Genomic DNA, 17,342 nt, shown 5'->3' on the forward strand with positions numbered 1-17,342 from the left:
TTCTTTGGGGAAGATACCCAGCAAAGGAATAGGTGGGTCAAATGGGACCTCTAGTCCTAGTTCTTTGAGGTATCTCCATACTGATTTCCACAGTGGTTGCACCAGTCTACACTCCCACCAACAATGGAGAAGGGTTCCTTTCTCCCCACAACCCCACCAGTATTTGTTATTGGTTGATTTCTTGATAGCAACCATTCTTTCTGGGGTGAGGTGAAATGTCAGGATTGCTTTCATTTGTATCTCTCTAATGACCAGTGATGTTGAAAATTTTTTCATATGTTTATTTGCTGCTTTTACTTTTTTGTCTGAGAAATGTCTATTCATTTCAGATGCCCATTTTTGAATTGGGTCTTTAAATTTGGAAGGGTCTGATATTTTTAAATTCTTTATATATTCTAGATAGTATTTCTTTGTCTGAGGTATAGTTGCTAAAATTTTTTTCCCACATTATAGGCTGTCTCTTTGCTCTGTTGGTGGTTTCTCTTACAGTCCAGAAGCTTTTTAATAAGATAAAATCCCAGTTGCTGATTCTTTGTGCTAGTTCCCATGCTACAGAGGTTTTGTTCATAGTCTTTTCCTATGTCAATGTCTTCAAGAGTTCTATCTAACTTATCTTCCAGCAAGTTTAGTGTTTCTGTTTTAATATTTAGAATTTTAATCCACTTTGGTTTTAGTTTAGTGCATGGTGAAAGATAGGGGTCTAGTTTTAATCTTTGGCAGGTTGAAATCCAATTTTTCCAACACCGTTTATTAAACAGGCTATCTTTCCTCCAGAGAGATTGGTTGGCTCCTTTATCAAAGCTGAGGTGGCTGAGTACGTCTGGATTTGTTTCTGGATCTTCTAATCTATTCCACTGATCCTCAGATCTGTTTCTTTGCCAGTACCATGCTGTTTTTACCATAGTATCTTTGTAGTAGAGTTTCAAGTTGGGGATTGTGATACCCCCAGCCATGTCTCTGTTGCCTAGAATTGCTTTTGCTATTCTAGGTCTCTTCTGGTTCCAAATGAATTTTTGGGTTGTTTTCTCTTCTCTAGTTCTGTGAAATATATTATTGGAATTTCAATTGGCATTGCATTAAATCTATATAGTAGTTTTGGAAGTATGGCCATTTTCACTATATTGGTTCTTCCTACCCAGGAGCAAGGCATGTCTTTCCATTTTCTTATATACTCTTTAATCCCTTTTTTCAGAGTGCTGTAGTTTTCAGTGTAGAGGTCTTTTGCCTCCTTTGTTAGATTGATTCCTAGATATTTCTCTTTTTTGGATGCTATTGTGAAAGGAGTTATTTCCCTAATTTCTCTCTCAGTGAGTCTGTTATTTGTGTACAAGAAGGCTGTTGTTTATTGAGTGTTGACCTTGTATCCAGCTGCTATAATGAATCTGTTAAGTCTAGAAGTCTTTTGGCAGAGTTTTTTGGGTCTTCTATGTAGAGTATTGTATCATCTCAAGCTGACTATTTAATCAGAGAATAGCACAATGCCATAAGTAAAACATTCTAGATCATTAAACTTGACCATAATTCTTGAATTTTTATGGCTAAAATATTATAAAATGAAGATATATAGAACTAGTTTTTCAATGTTCTAGAACAGAATTGAATGACTATCTGAATCACTCCCCATGTTCTCTGACACACGGATTTCCCTAGTAAATATAAAATAAAGTAGTAAGAAACCTATTTTATCTTTCCTCATTTTCACTCTTAGAGAGATGAAAAGCTAACCATGGTGTTGTATAGCTTCAAATAGTTCATATTTAGATACAGATGCATTTCTCTGATAGAGTATATATATGTTGCCTCTGGTCCACTCCTCTTCAGACGTTAAAATGGTTATTTAATCAGGCCATCATTTGGAGTTTAAATATCCTCCAAAATTCTCCCATTCTTCTATTGGTATTTATTAAAATGTGTCTTCCAAGTTGCAGACAAGATGTGGTCGATATCTGGCAGGCATCCACCAAAATTTGGTTATTTATATAAATGAATTCAAAAAAATCTATTAGAGTGGTCAACAGGTTTCACTGTTTTATCGAATTAACTGTGCTTATGTCATGGGTGCTTATTATTTCATTTGTCTGACTCAACACCTATTTATCTGTTTATGTGTTGAAGGGATAGCAGAATAGGAAAAGTTTACAAAAAATAAATCAACACTACATTAGTTCCTCCAAGCTGGGGATATCAGAGAGTAGAAACCACAGTGCCCAAGGTCAGGGGAGCCTGCTTGCTGGCTGCCCTGTGTAACCCCAGAAGCAGAGGGCAGCTGTATACTCTAGAAGCAACAGAAGATATCTCAACAGCAACCCTAAGCCAAGTCACACACACAGGGCCAGGATTAGAGTAAAGTGAGTGAAGCACTGGCCTCCAGCATAAATGTAAGATTAAGGCAACATCCATTTATGAGGCTAATCTTTCTAAACATTGTTATAGGATCTCAAACAATTTCTTATCCCAGAGGGCTAAACAAGTAGAAAGTTGCATTTGTAAGCTAAACCATAATAAATACCACTAAGGAATTGCAATTAAACTCCTATGGTGCTCAAGAAAGGGTAGATTATTTCTATGGAAATTACATTGAGGGATTTCATCACTGGTGCTATTCTCTACATAGGCCCAGGATCCAAATTTTTCAGGATACAGTAGGGTTGCATGTTTGGTTCCTCTTTACCTCATGGGTCCCAGGGACTATTTCTTGTCAATCAGTTTCAACCAAACAGTGATATTGGTCACTTTCAGGTTGCATCATTTTATCACTAATTTGAGGCTCCTCAAAGACATGCTATCCCTTCTGGATTACTAAGGAGCAATTTTGAAATGGTGATCTTGGAAGTTCTGTAATTAATAGGACATTTCTTTTGCCCTAGAATGGACATGTAGCATCAGCAGGAAATGCAATCTGAATGACTAACACCATGGGGTTTCATTTTACTGTAGCATAACGTAATCTATCCTGACTAAAATGACATCTAACTTAAATGTTTAAATACAGTTTTTGAACTGTTTTTGAAAATAGAGTTTTCAGGTGCATTCAAGATGTTTGGTTAAATTTGAATTTCAGATGTATAATTTTTCAGAAAATAATTAGTACATGCACAATCATATTTTCAGGTACATATGCTGAAAGTTAGGGCTTCAACAGACAAATTTTGAGGGAACACAATTTAGCCCATATTGCAAGATAATAGAATAATTTTTTAAAGATATTTCTGCTACTGTTTTATTAACACACAATCTCTTCAATTTGTCATTCTACACAAACTATAAAGGTGCAAATTATATTGTATCTTAATCATTAACACAAAGCCTTTATTGACTGCATATATTTGCAGACTTTGTGCTTACTACAGAGGATACAAAATAGTTTAAAGGCATTAAATGAAAAATTCCAAAACTTATGGCTTTCTTTTGTATGACTTTATTATCAAAGGAGTATGTTCTCAGCGTAGTACTTTTAAAAAATAGAAGTGTAAGAATGTTAAATACTCAAAAGTTTACGTGCTAACTTTGGCATATATCCATCCTATTTTTAACAAAACTATTTTATTCCTATCACATTTTCTCCTTCTAATACTGCAATTTCCATGAGATCACATCTGTTTCTTTAATTCTATATAAATAAAATTCTTATCACATACTAGGATCTTAAAAATGTTCAAATAGGTGCCATTAATATCTAACTATGTGAAATTCTCCTGTATCATATATTAAATTTGTGTGTATTCCATGCCTGTCTCAACATGAATTTTTCATGATGTAAGAAAAACTAATGGACTTCCTGTATGCAGTGTACTATTAAACACTCTAAATTCCAGTCCAGTTTTAATTGTTTTTTTTCTTTTGGTTTCAAAGTATGCAAACTATGCATTAATTCTTATTTTATAAACAGAATTTGTTTTAATACTAGATTTCCCAATATTAAATAATCTCTCTAATGCCTAGAAAGTACTACTAGAGTAAGTACTACTTGATTATAGTGATCAATATTTTAATATGTCCTTGAATTTAATTTGCAAGGATTGCATTTAGTAATTTCGCATTCCATATTTATGTGTGAGTCTGTTATATAATTTTTGTTGTCACATTCGAAATAAGAACTTTCATAAAATTTACTTGATAGCTTTAAAAAAATCCCTTCCTATATTCTGAAGTAAATTATATATTTTGGAAATTATTGTTCTTGTATATTTAAAAAATCACTCTAAAACTAAAGAGGTTTGAGACTCTTAGTGTCATCTTTGGTAACTTCCAATGTCTTCTGTAGTTAGCATTTTTTGATAATTTGTGTCTTCTTAAGAAACATTAGTTTCTTCACAATTATTTGATATACTCACATATTTGAAAATAGAGTATTTTCTTATACTTTTTATCTGCTTTGATCATGTTGAGTACAATGCTTCAAAATAAACACTCAACAGGGAGCCTTCCTGGAAAAAGGGACTCTTAATAGCCTTCAGTGGAAATTGAAGAAAAATTCAATGGTCAAGTCATCTAAAATATAACTGGGTTATAAGAGCAGAAATAAGGACCTAGGACTTCATTTACATGGTAAAAATATAATTAAATATTCATCTTTATCTTGTTTTTTTTTAATTTGGGGAGTTTTTTAAATTTTTATTTTTATTTTACATATCAATACATGTTTGTAGTATGTGGAGTTTACATTCATTTTGGGGAGTAGGTGCATGTACATAATACAGCTTGTTTTTTATTTTTAATCTCCTATCCCTTCCCACTCACTTCCCTCCCTCTGTCTCTAAGTCCCCTTCCCTCATTTTTATTCTGCTTATCATTAGTAGTAGTAGTTAGTAATAGTAATAGTAGTTTATGTTTATCATACATAATGCTTACATTCATTGTGAGTTGTTGGTACCTATTTGTGCTGTGTACAGGTTCCACCCTTACCTTAAGAATAATTAATTCTAATAACAAAATGCTTTCCAATTTCTAACATTATTTTTTACTTTTTCAATGCTTAAATCATCCTTTTTCTGGTCTCTGTCTTTGTGCAAGACATAATCAATATATCTCTGACAATGAAGATCTGACTAATCCTAAGAAACACTGAAGAGTAGCACCTTATTTTCTCAACTTTTTCATTCAGATCATTAAAGCTCCTCACACAGAAAAGTGATAGAGTAAAAGGGCAAGAATTCTGAATTTGGTAACCTCACAGACATACATGTAGGACTTTCTCAGTGACTTCCAATTATGTGAGCTGCTTAACCTCAAGCAGGTCTCCATTCCTCCATGTTCTGAAATGGGGATCATTGTGCTGATATCACAGTTTGGCCAAAATGATTAGCAAAAATCTGTGAAAGCACAGTCCTACATTCTTTATGTCTCTTGAGCCATATAGACAACATTATAAATCTGGTAGGGAACTATTATTATTGCTTATTTTTTTCCAATAAGAAATCTGGAGGAAAAGGAGGAAAAGGACCATGTCCAAGGAAACATAGATGGTTAAGTATAGAGCTGGAATTCTAACACAGATGGGCTGGCTCTCTAAGCCCTGTCCTTTCACTTTGAGACAGCTATCTCTAACAAAGCAATATGTACAAAGTGTGCAGCTCACTGCCTGGCTCTTGGAAAGCACTGAATTTAGCTTACTCTCAAAGCTCTTCAATCTCTTACTCAGAATCTCAAGGGCCAGATGTGTTTCAGAATTCTGCATTTTTTAGATTTTAAAAAGGCAATACAGTATCTTTAGTATGTGTTATGTAACATCTCCAGCAGAGGCTGGGGCAGCACCCCATAATCAAGCACATTAATATTTCAGCAACAATCAAAACATTCACACTTAGTGGGATAAATAAAGAAGACTATAAATAACTTTACCTCACTTTGGGAGAAGTTTGCTACAGATCAGTTACTAACAAATGTGCTATTTGTAGAGCTTTATAAGTTTTGGAACTGGGGACAAGAGATGCTGGCTCTTCTGTGTCAGGCACTGTGCTTAGTGCCTGGGACAAGAGATAAAAGAGGGGCAGCCAGGGAGACAGCATAGACACATTGTCATCCCAACCTTCTATTCCTAGACAAATTGCTCATGGCTTCTTATTTTTTCCAGACCTTCATTAATGGAGTGAATAGCAATCCAATCACCAATTCATGGCAGTGTTTATAGCTGAGAACCCAATGCTGACCCTTCTCAGGAAACATTTTTATGTTAACAGAGACATGTGGAAATTATAGTAAGTTAATTGAAAAGTGTTTCCACTACTGGAATTTTCTGGCAGCATAGCAAAATAATACAAAGCAGAGATTTCAGTGCCTTTCTACTCAAATATTTTCTACAGACTACCCATGCATAGTCTGCAAACCTGAAATTTGGCAAATCCTTTATCCTAAGCAAGTAGCATCTATAATCAAGACAATTTCTACAGCTAATTGTAGTCTATTTAAAAATATTACCATCATAATAAAAATATTAAATGTTTTTCAACATCTAATCCACTAAATCACTGTGTCTAATGCTCTAAAACTATCAGTTATATTCAGGAGTAACATAACAAATTCCTGGGTCTGGAAATGACAACACCCTAGGGAGGAAAGAAAACTCTACATTTAAAATTTTGTAAGGTTTTGTGTATATTTGAAATATTATCTATGTATGTTAGGTGTTTTTACATAATGACTATGCCTCTTTCAATCCCAACTGAATGGTTATGTCTATCTTCTCACTATAAAAAGGACATAGAAATATGAAATATTCATTTCTTCTGTGACGGTCCTACAGCTTTAATAACAGAAATCTCTTTTGCTCTAGAATTTGAAAGTAAATTTGAATATTATTCTTCTTTCAGAATATTTCCTTGAGCAAAAGGAATTGAAGATGCTACTATTTTTTCTGCAAAGTAAAATAAAAGCATAGTCCAGATTGTCCAGGAAAAAGTTTCTGTTTTTTTAAGTCTATGGTTTTTCAAGTTTGCTATTCATTATGTACATTTCTATATAAGCAAAAGCAAAACCATGACAATCAGGCATTAAGGGGAGGTATACTGTGATGTTGAAATAAAAACATTTTGCTAACATTTATGTAATATAATGCCTGTAACTGGTTGCTCTACTTCCTTTCTTGATTTCCTTCTATTCATTCTCTAAACTATAGTCAATGATACTTCTAAAACTTAAAATCCATTTTTTCACTCATCTGCTGAAAACCCTCCACTAACTTCTCATTGCTCTTAGGATAAGCCCAAAAGCTTTAACGTGGCTTACCAGGTCCTCCATGAACAACATCTGCCTTTGCAATCACATCTCTCCTTATCTTTCCATCTAATCCTCAGATTCTTAGAGAAATACCTTTACTTAACTTCATGTACTTGTTGAAGAATTGTGCACTCACCCATGGTCCATTTTCCTCTCACAGCTCTTGTGTACCCTCTTCTACCACCCACTTCTCTACCCTCATCCACTCTTCCTTCAATAGCCTCTAGAAACTTCAATTCTTGTATGGTTTCTCAATCATCTTGGCTTGGTTGGATGCTCTTTCCATATATCTCCCATATACTTCCTACTGTAACACATTTGATCACAATGCTTGTGCTATGATTATTTGTACAGTCTCTTATACAAGGGCCTTAAGGATTTGGGTAGTCTTTTCTGTAGCCCCATTAACTAACAAGCTGTTCCATTTTGTAGATACACACATAATGAATTAATTTCACCAATTATGCATGCTTTTGTAGGATCTGAATATTTCTGTACTATTGGAAGGATATACATATTAGTGCCCACCTAATCATCTACGTGAGAATTTCCACAGATGTAGGTTAGCTAGATAAGGAAATGTATCTAGTGCTAAAATCACTGGATATCATCATGGATAATATTATCAACCACTGGGTGAGTGACTTCTATGGGAAAGCATTCACTTAACCCTTACAGCAGAAAATAAAAAAGTTCTAGAAGTCACTGACTTAACTGACAGAGCTACTATGAGAACCCAAATCTTATTTTCCCCAGGCACTTGTTTTTAACTACCTTACATTGCTTGATAAAACATGCTGCTGCAGAGTATTTCTTTCCTGAATTCAGGAAAGGTAAGAGATTCTTTTAATTATATCATAGCACCTGACAAAGATTATATGGCAAATATTCATCTTGTCTTGTGTGATGCATTTGTTGAAGAGCCACTCACGTATCTAAGTGTCTGCTTCTGAAATGAATATTACAGTTTAAATCAGTTTCCCAAAGTTAATGAATGGAATTTTGATCCCCAGTGCAGCAGTCTTGGGACGTGGAGGCCAAATAGGAAGTGTCTGGATCATGAGAACAGCACTCTCAGGAATGGATTAATGTCTTTATCTTGGGAATGTGTGTGTTATTGCAGAAATATGTTCCTTAAAGATGGAAGACCCCCACTCTCTGCCTCCTCTCTCTCTCCCCTCCCTCTCTCTTTCCCCCTCCCTCCCTCCTCCTCTTCTTCCTACTTTCCTCTTCCCCTTTTTCTTCCTCTTCTCTCCTTTTCTCTCTTTGCCCTTTTGCCATGAGAGAACACAGCAAGAGCACCTTCAGCAGACATTAGCACTTTGATCTTGTACTTCCTAGATTCCGAACCAGGAGCTAATAAATTTCTGTTCTTTATAAATTATACCATGCCTGGTATTACTTTACAGCAGCAAAAAGCAAACAAAACAAAAAAACTAAAGCCTATATAATCTTGAGTCTACTAAATAAATGTACCATCATAATTTCTTGTGTTACTTTGGCTATTAACACATTGCAAATCCAGATAATACAAAAAGTCAGATAATACAAAAGAGTCTACAAATCCTACACTCTGGGAATTTTTCTGTAGGTTTCTTTGAAAACTGTTCTTAGTGTTCTTGAACTGTCTAGCGCTTTTTGAAGAAATACTTTAGGTTCTCCCTCACCATACATTCCACATCTCTGCACACTATCCAGAGAAAACAACTGACTTGTTGAGGCATTCCTGGTGTTTACTCCACCTCCTCAGGAATATTTTTCTTCTTATTCTTTTCTTGCCTACATAGAACCTGTACTTTAAGACCCAACTCAGGTAGCCTCCTCAAGGTAAACTGATTTTTAGGTCTGGATTAAATGTCCATTCCATGAATTTTTAAAATATGCTGAGTATCTCTCAGATGGATTTATCACACTATATTTGTCTGTTTACCTCCTGTCTGCTGCAGCCCAAGCCCCCAAGCATTTATCCCCTTAAAGCCAGCGCCAATAATGTCCACTACCAGTAGTACTTAGGAAGCATAGAGCTCAGTCAGTATCTGAGTTGTGAATAAATAAAATTGTTTTAGGTGCCTAATTTTTCTCACTGATAATTTATTTCTGTGGTGTGTTTAGACATTAAAGCTGATAATTTTTATAATTTTACTATTCCTTCAAGGAAGAATGACATAGAATCACTAACCTGTTTTATCTTCAGCTCTAGGAGTTTCATTTGCCATACTGCTGTATCTTAACATTTTAAGGATGTTTCATTTTGGGTTTTTATGAAGATAATAAATGATCACTTGGCAAAACTTAAAAATATATAGTATTTTAGAACAGAAAGTAAGTGGTCTCGAATCTCTATAATTCAATTATATAAACCATAACTTTTTACAAGTTCTTAGCATTTATTTATCTCACACTTACTGAAATTATTAATAATATCCCAAATAAAACATAAACATTCTGTGATAATATTTTAGTATGAGTATTTTTTGTGTTACCATTTTTACCTAAATATTTTTCACAATAAATTAGTCATCCCTCATTATCTGTGATGGATTGGTTCTAGGACATCATGGATGTTAAAATCTGTGGCTATATAAATGGTATAGAATTTGAAGAAAACCTACATACATCCTCTCACACACTTTATATCATCTCTAAATAAGTTATAATATCTAATAACACATAATTGCTATGTAACTGTTTGTGATACTGTATTGTTCAGGGGATAAGGACAAGAAATACAGTCTGTACATGTCCAGTACAGATGCAGCTTTTTCCAAATATTTTCAACTATCAGTTGAATTCATAGATACAGAACCCACGATACAGAGGACTGATCGTATCTTTTCATATGGATTGTCATAATTTACATGTATCCCTGTTAGAAATTAAAGTGATTATTAGAAATTTTCAGCATTATAAAATAATTTTTCAAAGAATATTTTTGCAAAACTTGGTTTTCTCCTATCTGATACACCTTCTAAATTAATTCCTAAAACTGAGTTTGCTAGGTTGAGAAACAATTTTGCCAATTATGAAACTGACAGCATTTCATCCTTCTTTCCTATCATTTAAAGGACAGTTATTAATTTGCAGAAGGACATCCTACTTTCATATTATTTTTTTCAATTCATGATCCCTTAGTATATTAAAGCAATTATGCAACCGAAACTCTTAAATGTTGTCTTGAACAGTGGCCAAACTTAAAAGCATTCAGTGTTGAGCTAAATAATTATCTCAAAAAACTGGTATTTTCCCATCCCAGTCCTGCTGTTCAAAAGGTGTGTTGCAGGTGTCATTTTCTCTTCATTAGATATCTTAACAAATTTCTTGTAATATATGACTTTAAAGCAATGGATTTAAATATATACAAATCAAAACTCAGATAAGAAATTAGATGATCTCCTCCTTTAAAAAGTGCCATAAGGACAGCACTTTATAAAAGATATTCCATGAAACTAGATGTTTTCAGAAAAAGACAAAGATTTGAAAGACATTTCTTTTGTTTTAAATGAAATTTCTAATAGGCTTTCATGCACTCTGCATATTGTGAACCCGTAAGTGGAGATAGAGTGTAACTCATTGCTCAGACAGAACTTTTTTTTTTTATGATGCAACACCCCCAAAGGACTTGTGTAGTGAAGAACAGACTTCTGCTTCAGGAGATTGTGCCTTTAGTATGACATTGCTGTTGTTTAAAAGCTTTTTGAAAGTCATGTATTGGAACTGATTTCGAGACTCTATACAAAGCATTAGAAAATCAGTCTCACTGAATTATAGCTATAGGATATGCTCTTTTATTCCAACATTTTTTCCTTGCCTTAATTTTCTCAGGTAGAGTCCTTCATCTATCTATTCCTAACTTAACTGAATCACACTGGAGCAGTCTGGCACTGCTGTGCAGCAGTTCTTTGGAGAAGGTGTACAGGCAACGGGAGTGACCATGGCAAGCAGGAACCTTCCCCAATTTATGCCTTGCAGCAGACCTAGTTCATTGAAATTTAATAACTCACTGACTAGTGTACTCTTGCAATTATCCAAAGTAATAACATAAATATAATAACCTGGGGATGATAAATGAAAATTATGAGAACCTAAATTGCCAGAAGTTAGGAATGTATATAGATTTACAAATACAAATGTAATAAAAAGATGAATTTTTAAATAGCTCATAAATAGTTAAACTTTTCTTCGAGTAGTGTCATCTTTGTGTGTAATTATTTAGTAATAATTAAAATTTGTTTTTGTAATATTGATTTTTTTCAAAAAAATATAGTACACATTATCAACATGAAAGCATCAGAAGTTGTGTAACATCTAGTAAAAATAGAAAAGAGATAATAGAGTCATCTATTATCTAATAATGTTCTAATAATGTTCAATGAAAATGATACTAAATTTCACTTTCTTTGGCCAATGGACTACAGAAATCACCTCTGGCAAAGACTCAACCATGTTGGCTTTTGTCCTGACAGCAGTGTCACTAGATGGTCAAAGAGTTGTGTATCTCTATTTGAGCAGAGACTGCTTCAAAAATTAGTTAGAGCTACACTATGAGTATGTTCAGTTGCAGAGTTATGTGTATATAATAATGATAAAATAATGATAAAAATAATGATAAAATAATGATAAAATAATGATAAAACAGTAAGAAAATCTGAAAAATGAAAACACCAGAAATTTCTTTCTGAATCATCATTAAAGTATAATGTAGGGTTACCAGATTCAGCAAATAAAAATACAAGGTCCTGTATTTTGTAACTTTCAGATAAACATCAAAAATGTTTAATGCAAGTATGGCCCATACTTTATATAATACATACAGTAAAATACTCATTTGTTACATGCCTGAAATTGAAAGTTAACCAGGTGACATTGTATCTGGCAATCTACAGTACACCCATAAAAACATAACAAGAGTGATATATTACACAAATGCAGATGATTAAGGCCAAAAGTAACAATCTGCAAGGATCCAGGAAGTAACTCATTAAATATCTCTTCTGTGTCCCTTGATCATTCATTCCCTAGCTGTCATTCAGAGAATTAGGCAATGATATCAGAAATGTTATCATATTTCATTTCTAGTCAGATGCCATAGCTAATTCAACGACGGTCAAGGCATTGATCCAGACCTGTCAGTTGTGCTCTACAACCTATTGACAAAAATTACAAATAATTTTCAAAACACTCTTACAATCTCCTGGATTTTCTACCTATAAGCCAATGAAAAGAGGATCTCCTTTCCCCAGGCATAAACATGCAAGAAGCCTTGAAAAATACCAATTATTAAACTAAAGATTCTTATTTTCAGCCAGTCCTTAAACTTTTCATAATAGCTATTATGTATAGAATCCTCACTTTATCTAAAGCACTCTGCTATGCACATCAAATACATTGTCCAATTTAATTTTTATCATTTAATCCTCACAATACCCATCTTATAAGGAGGGTTTTTTACAAATATGAAATAAAAACATCAATCATCTAAGGTCACAATATGTCATCAGGTCATATCCAAATCCGAGTATGTCTAATGCCAAGACCTATATTGTTAGCTATCATAATATGCTGTCTCTGAAAGCAAGATTACACTAGAACATAAATGGACCATGAGTAAACACAAAACAATTCTGAGTCCTGCTTCATTCCAACAGTATGTCCATCTCTACAGGTAGGCCATGGAAACTAAAAGAAAATATCAAGAGGAAGGATGAGGATGGGAGTCAAAGGAGAACTGGCAGCAATATATGAGAAGAAGCATCCTCAGGTTTCAGGGCAAAGCCATCCCATTAAAATGACCTTCTTCGATTTTCCACAAACACAAAGAGATACTGACTCAACAAAATAAAATCAAATAGAAGAGATTGAAAAAATTTAGAAAACAAACAAGAATTGATCTAAATGAGAAAATATCCAAACAACCTAATTATAGAATGTACAAAAACCAGAAACATGACAGAAAATTAAAATACAGCATTTGTTAGATATACTAAAGAACAAATTTGGCACTGCAAAAGAAAAAAATAGGAGATAATCTGAAGTGTAGAAGAGTTTTTGCAAAAGTGTAAAACGAGAAAGAACAACACAAAATTGATTAAAAGTGACCAATAAATAGAAAGCAGTGAATACATCTATAGTGATAGGTAGATTTGTTAAAAAAAAATTTAAAAAAACATAAAAATGGTGCAACAACTGGGGATGTTTCACAAGGCTCATGAGGCTGTCTGCTCCCTTCCGACCATCCTGGGCCCTCATCCCATAGCTCCTTGCCCCATGCCCTGTACGCCAAGTGACACCTGTCTTCTATCAGTTCTTTCACCCCAGTTTAGCCTCCTCTCTTTTGCCTTCCATTCTATTAATTTGTATTTCTATAGTACTCCTTTATCGCCTTTGGCTATATTCTAGTCTCTGTTTTTATTTTTTCTTCATTTGTTTATTTTGTCTTTATGTCTTAATGCAAATGTCATATCTTTCTTGAGGCCTTTGTAGATCCAAGGCTTGTTTAGTGCTGCTATGTGCTCACAACACATAGGAATTTCCCTATCCTCTTTTATCCTCTGTACACTTCATTATTTCAAAATATCAGAGAGAAATGGCAGGCTTTAAGAGACAAAATTATCTACCCAAAAATTCAACACTAATTCAAAATAAATTTTATATCTGAACACAATAGAAAGACATTTTCATATATATGAGGACCCACAAAAGTAGATGAGGTTTACAACTTTCCTGTAAAACAAATCTAAAAATATATAACTTTCACAAAGAAGTGTTCAAAATTGACTCAAAAGTCAGAAAATGATGTCAGGAAGGTAATTATGGGAGTTAAACAGATACATGTGTGTCTGAAAATCATGACCACAAAATAGTTTAAAATTTACATGCAAAAACAAAGAGTTAAAATAGAGATAGTTATAACTGTTATAAATAACAATATGAATTACCATCTGCATATGATAGATGCTCAAAACATAAGGCAATAAACTTTACTATTTCAATTAATAAGAATTCAATAAGATTACTATACATGTGATTCATACGCTAAAAGTAGTAGTTTACTGCCATGCTATAAATGATTAGGTAAAATGTAATAGGCAATAAGATACCATTCACAAAATAATGAAACAAAAATTGTAAGAACAATGTTTGAAATAAGTAAAATCATTTTTGAGATCTAAAACCAGATTTGAATAAAAGGGAAAGTTATGCTGTTCCTGCCACCAAAGATTAAATAATGCTTAGAAGACTGTATACCCTTATGGCTATAATTATCTTAGAGAAAATAAAATAAATATACAATACTACGTTTCTAGTTGTTGAGGGGAAAACACTATTTTTTTCCTTAGTCTATTCAATATTTCTTCAATGTTCCATTGTATGAAAACTTACTTATAATTTAACAGCATTTCTTGTTTTAAAAATAAGTATATAATAAATACCCTTCATTTTGAACCCATAAATTTATTCTAATTTTCCATTTTGAGCATTATATTTTATGTTTTATTTTATCTACTATCTCACAATGGCATTTCCAAGCAATAATAATTTTACTTGATCCTCATTTATATAGATACATAGATGTATCTATATAAAGTTTATATAATGTTTTATAGGAGAACATCTTTCTCATTCACTCTCACTATAATGTGCATATTTCTTTAAATGCCCGTCTCAGTCCTGTTACTGGCCACAACACAGATGGATGTCTGGACATAATTAGGTTTCAGATATATTGGTCTTCTTTACTGCATTTTTTTGATGAAGTGTATTCAAGACAGAGGTGGAAATTTTTCACCTTTAAATATCTCTAATTTATTAAATGAAACAAAGTAACAAGAGGGCAATGAATAAGAATTCCTTTTTCCTGCTCTCCTTGTCTAATTTCCTTGCTGCTACAACATCTGTTCTTCAAGATCTTTTCTTAGGACGCAGCATCCTTCAGTGAAGGTCCTTAGTTCATGTAATTAGCAGGACAATCAGTGTCATCTGTTATTGTTAGTCAGATACTTCTCTGCCTAATGGGGCCTTGGCATTTGCTCCCACTGACAATGTCTCTGTGTACAAAATTGAAGCACATTCATTATTCCAACTTAAGGGCATAGTTTCTGTGGAGACTCACAAACATCTGCTAAATGATCAAAGTTCATGGTTCTTACAAGTGTATTCTCAGTGGGTAGATGACAAAGTGTCATGTTGTTGAAGTGGTAATTTTCAAGAATTTTTTAAATGTTAGTCTAACAAGCTTCTTAGAGCATTGATAAACTCTCATGCTAAACATAGGCTTTGAATTTTTCTCACTTGGATTATGTATCTGGGGACCAGAGGAAATAAAAAATGGGGAAAGTAGCTGAACATAAAGAAAAGTGAAGAACAACTATAGAGGAGTATAACCTTGAAGGCAAGGAAAATCAAGAAATTATTCAGACAGTGATAACAACCAACTGATAGTAATAAGCTTTAGTGATCTGTTGCCCAGGATAGTGACTGCAACAAATAATAATTCATTTTATATTTTTTAAGTGTTGGAAGGATAGATTTTAAATATTTTCAGCACAAATGGTATGAAGGTGCTGAATTTGTTAGACTGATTTAATTACTCCATACTGTAAACATATATCAAAACATCATGTTGTGCCCTAGAAACACACAATTATTATATTTTTAAATCTACTTAGAAAATTGTCAGATAGTTTTCATAACTCTAGGGAACAACAACAAAAAGAATGGAAGAGTGTCCCTACACACAAGTTCCTAATGTGTATGGACCAGAAACTCAGAGTTATAGTTCCTAATAAGTACGGAACAGAAACTATATATACATACACATGTTCACATATATAGTCATGCACCACCCAGTGATGTCTTGGCCAGAGATGAGCAGAATGTACAGTGACAGTCCTATGAGATATCATTAGTTTAGAATGAGTTCTTTCTTCTGATAAACAAAAGTTAACTGTACAGCAGCCTCAGGCAGATTCTAAAGGAGACTCCAGAAAACATTACAATCATAGCAGATGACAACTTAAGGCATGCTCTTGCCTCTGAAAAACTTCAGGTGGGAGCAAACATGGATGTGGAAGATAGCTCCACTGATGACCTGGACCCTGTGTGGGCCTAGGCTACTGTGTGTGTTTGTATCTTGGACAATAACAAAAGCATTTAAGACACAGAAGAAAAAATAAATTTTAAAAGTAGTAAACAACTATGGGTAAGTATATAAAGAAAGAAAATGCTTATGTACAGCTATAAATATGTTTTAAGCTAAGTGCTTATTTAGAGTCAAAAATGTAAAATATTAAAGTGTATATAAAATAAATAAGTTATAATAAGCTAAGATTAATTTATTATTGAAGAAAAAAGTTTTAAAATTTGATATGGTCCCATTAAGGGCTTTGGTCATCACTTCCATATAGTAGTCACTGAAGCATCCAGAGCAATTTCCAGTCCTGTAAGTTCCCTGCATATAAAGTGTGCTGTGCATGTGCACCAGTTTTTATCTCTTAAGCTATATTTTTACTGTACCTTCTCTATGTTACATATACATAGACATACAAATACTTAACAATGTGTTACAGTTGGCTACAATATTCAGTATAATAACTTGCTATACAGGCTTGTAGCCCAAGAGCAGTAGGCTATGCCTACATATGGCATATACTGCATATATATTTTTTAATTTTGATTTTAAATTACTGCATGTCTGCTGCACATAATGATTATATTCACTGTAGAGAGTTGGTACATGTACATGACACATCATAATTTTTTTTAATATGGAAAGCTTCACGAATTTGCTTGTCATCCTTGTGCAGGGGCCATGCTAATCTCCTCTGTATCATTCCAATTTTAGTATATGTGCTGCCGAAGTGAGCACCATAATTCTTTTTAAGTCCCCATCTTCTCCCCTCCCCTGCCTTCCTCCATATAAATATATATGATATAACACTTATGGTATATTGTTGGTTCTACCATTTAAAGTTTGTGTAAGCCTGTGCTCTATGATGTTCTCATAAAGGTAAAATCATCTAACTACACATCCACACATTCCTTAGGACTTACTATCTTTGTTAAAGAAAGCACAACCATCATCAAATTCTAGTCAAAGAACCTCAACTTCTTACCCAAATCTCATTTAA

At 33.5% G+C, this 17,342-nt stretch overlaps 1 protein-coding gene and 1 non-coding gene across 14 annotated transcripts in view; both read right to left on the reverse strand.

Annotated features, from left to right (window-relative positions):
- Positions 1-17,342, reverse strand: part of Kcnc2 (potassium voltage-gated channel subfamily C member 2) — a 188,256-nt gene that overhangs the window by 153,389 nt on the left and 17,525 nt on the right. The gene's annotated exons all lie outside the window — the stretch shown is intronic.
- LOC147823667 (U6 spliceosomal RNA) lies at positions 16,974-17,080 on the reverse strand. The gene has a single exon (XR_015443489.1). It is a non-coding gene; the product is annotated as a U6 spliceosomal RNA (small nuclear RNA).

Source organism: Heterocephalus glaber, unplaced genomic scaffold, assembly GCF_053883595.1.
Source record: "Heterocephalus glaber isolate CG9 unplaced genomic scaffold, H.glaber_assembly_v1.0 deba00001571, whole genome shotgun sequence".
Classification (NCBI taxonomy): Eukaryota; Metazoa; Chordata; class Mammalia; order Rodentia; family Bathyergidae; genus Heterocephalus; species Heterocephalus glaber.